The 3,429-nt window shown below is 59.5% G+C and overlaps 1 pseudogene across 1 annotated transcript; it reads right to left on the bottom strand.

Annotated features, from left to right (window-relative positions):
- Positions 1-248: 248 nt before the first annotated feature.
- Positions 249-2,495, bottom strand: LOC309850209 (Golgi-associated RAB2 interactor protein 4 pseudogene; annotated as a pseudogene). The gene has a single exon. The product of its transcript is annotated as a Golgi-associated RAB2 interactor protein 4 pseudogene (transcript).
- Positions 2,496-3,429: the final 934 nt, after the last annotated feature.

Genomic DNA, 3,429 nt, shown 5'->3' with positions numbered 1-3,429 from the left:
CAGGGGTTAGGAACATTCATTAAACTAGAGAAATGGGGGAGGTGGAGCTTTCTGGGCCATAGTATACTTTCAACTGTGGCCCGGAGAAACAAGCCAGACAGGCCTTGAGGCAGGATGCTTTGGCTCTGAGCATGGGTGTGAGGTGGGGGCGGTCCTCGACTGGACCCTTGGGTCTTAGGTAGCAGCCCCCCTGTGAGGTCACCACTGGGCTGCAGGACCTAGAAATTCAAACACAATGCAGCATGCCATTTTTTAAAAATTTTTTTATTTTATTTTTTGTAATGTCTCCTGGGAGAGGTCCCCCAGCTGCCCAATATCTGGGCCTAGGAAGTTCCATCCCTCCATGACCTCCGATGTCCGGCTCCCTGCGCTCTCCAAGCCCTGGCTGCTCGCCGCCGCCTGGGCGATGGCCTCCACACCACACCGCTCGTGTCCGCAGTCTTCTCCCCCATGGGCACGTCTCTGCGGTGTGGGGAGGCCGCGCGCCTCAGGCAGTGAGGCTGAGTCTCAGGTTCCTCAGGAACCTGCGGATCCTGCCCAGCATCTTGGTGCCTGAGCCCGAGCTGCCGCCGGAGAGGCTCCGCCCCGACTTGTGGGAGGTCCCGGAGTCCTCGGCGCTGGGGGCGTGGCTGATGCCTTCGTCGGGGGCGCGCCTGGCGCGCGCCGGGCTGCTGCGGCCCTTGTCCTCCTTGTGCTCCCGCGCGGCTCTGTGGCTGCCTAAGGAGCGGCTGGAGTCCGCCGGGGCGATCTTGTGCCCCGGGGCCTTGTGGCGGCTGTCGGCGGCCCTGCGGTGGCGGGAAGTGCGGGGGTCTCGCTCCTCCTCCCGGCGCGTGCGGGGCGGCCTTCCCGCCGGCTCCCCACTGCCCGCCGAGCTCGGCGCGTCCCAGAGGAGCTGGCCTTCCGACGCGTCCCGAGCGGCTTCTCCCGCAGGCTTGGCGGCAGCTCCGGGCCCGGCGAACGCCAGGCATCTGCCGGCCTCCCCCGCTGCGAACTCTGCTGCTGTCCCTGCCGCCGCCACTGCCGCAGCTGCCGCGGCCTCCCCGGCGGCCGCCGCCTCGGACGTGGCCCCTGCTGCCGACTCCCTGGAGAGCCCCGGGCAGTTGGGGGCAGCGAAGGTGGGCACGCTGTTGGGTTTGGGGGGGTCCTGAACAGTCTCTTCCCCGCCAGCAAAAGCTGCAGAGGTGGCCCCGGCCACCTCCGAGCCCTCGTGGAGGCTCCGGATACTAACCTGGTCCTGATCCATTATTTGGACATCTGCGCCTGCTGCGTTCCTGCCGTCGTCGTCCTCCAGCAGAGGCATGTCCAGCATGTCCTCTGCTCGAGCGGCGTGGGTTCTGCTGTGAGTGGGCACCGGCGGCGGCCTCAGTACCTGGATAATGCTCTCCCAGTAGGGGAAGAGATCTTCCTGTGCATCCAGTGGGGGGCTCAGCCGCAGGTAGCAGGAGCGGCCGGTGGCGAATTTGAGGCGAAGCATTTGTTTTTCCCGGTCGTGAACAGAAAGCCTCACAAACTTCAAGGGAAGGAGCCTGGTGAGCTCCAGGGTGGTGGAAGCCTTGCGGCCTTTTCCCTTGGTGGCCTGGCCCTGGTCGGAGTACTGTTCACAGCCGGTGGCCGGGCGGGCCAGCAGCAGGACATCTGGGAGCGGGAGGCTGGGGCTGGTGGATGCGATGCCCACGGTCATCATTCGGACTCGGTTGTGCACGTCGACGACTTCCCCTCTTTTGGTGACCTGCACAAAGTCGCTTTCGAGCATGGGTGCGTATTTAAATAGGTCATATTCTCCCTTACGCAGTTGTCGCTGGAGTTTCCCCATGGCGGTGTTGAACATGCCCACCCTGGAGGCGCTGTGGGCGGTGTGATAAGGCGTCAGAGACTCCATGTTTTTGAGTTGGTAGCACAATCGGGCTGGGCCGGCGAGGGGTGGGCGTTGGTCTGGGGGCCGGTCCCTGGAGCTCCTCCTCCTCCTCGACCTCTGTTGGGTTGGCAGAGCGGGCAGCCCCCCTCCTGCTGCACGCGGCTGGCTCTCCTGCTGCAGGCGGCTGGCTCTGTGGCAGGGGTCCCAAATCCACCCCGCGCCCCACAGGCCACAGGCCACAGGCCACAGGCCCCCGCTTTGTCTCAGAACCTCCCAGAGACAGGGGTCAGGGTGGGGGGGATCTGAGGGTGACCGAGGGGATGCTGGTGGGTGCTGGGGTTTTAATCTAAAAAAGAGAAGAACTTGCAGTTTGTAGTGTGAAGTACAAACTGAAGTCTTGGTGAGAGACTAAGCACTCTCTCAGCCTGCACCCCTGAGCGGCCCTATTTATACTCTGCTGCCCTCTGTGACCTGTCACGCTGTCACATACCCCTTAGTGACACCCCCTCAGGGCAGGGCCATCATCCTCCCCCCAAATGTCCCATTGCCCCCACAGAGGACAGGCCCACCCTGCCAGGGACCCAGGCAGGTATCCAAATAAAAATGTCTTCAAATGGAACAATTTTGTGTGGGGAATTTTTTTTTCCCCTCCTCCAAATTCGGAAGATTTAGCAACTGGACAAAATCCATAGGAATTACTATAAGATGATGGGTTGGCAGAGTGTGCAGCCCCCCTCCTGCGGCTCTCGGCTGGCTCTGTGGCAGGGGTCCCACATGGATGGAGGAGGCACCATCCATCTCTATGCCCTTGCAGGGTATATGGCATATGCTTGAACCATTTGAGCTCTTGGTTTCGTTTTATCCAAGAACCCAGAATTGGCAGTCTTGACCCTTAACCTGTTCCTTCAGAAGATTGCAGTAGACATGGCTGCTAGCAGCCATTAAGAGCCATTAATGATGACATTAAAAACGGCCTCCCTGTGGGGCGCATGGGTGGCTCAGTGGGTTAAAGCCTCTGCCTTCAGCTCAGGTCATGATTCCCAGAGTCCTGGGACCAGCCCCACCTCGGGCTCTCTGCTCCAAAGGAAGCCTGCTTTCCCCTATCTCTCTGACTGTCTCTCTGCCTACCTGTGATCTCTGTCTGACAAATAAATAAAATCATTAAAAAAAAAAAAAAAAAAAAAACAAAAACAAAATAAAACACAAAAGGCCTCCCCTAGGCGCCAGGCCGTGTTCTCCGCATACGACCATGAGAATCCCATCAGGTTTGGTACGGTTCCCACTGCCCCGTTTTATGAAGAGAGTGAGGGGACATCATCAGCCTAACTTCACAGAACTAATGGTCGTAGAGGCCATGTTCACGGGCAGGTCTAGCGGATCCTAAAGCCTTGTTGGGAACCACCATAGTACTTCGCTCCACAAAGCTTGGGCCAGCCACAGGTTTTAAACCAGACTGATTGAAGACCTTTCTGCGGCACTGTCGGAAGTTGCATGACTCCCTGCGTGTGTATGTGTTATGGAGAGAACCTAAGACGCTACTTCAGACAGCGGCTGGGCAGAATTGGGGATTAAAT

Source organism: Mustela nivalis, assembly GCF_964662115.1.
Source record: "Mustela nivalis genome assembly, chromosome: 16".
Classification (NCBI taxonomy): Eukaryota; Metazoa; Chordata; class Mammalia; order Carnivora; family Mustelidae; genus Mustela; species Mustela nivalis.
This window is presented reverse-complemented; position numbering and strand designations above follow the sequence as displayed.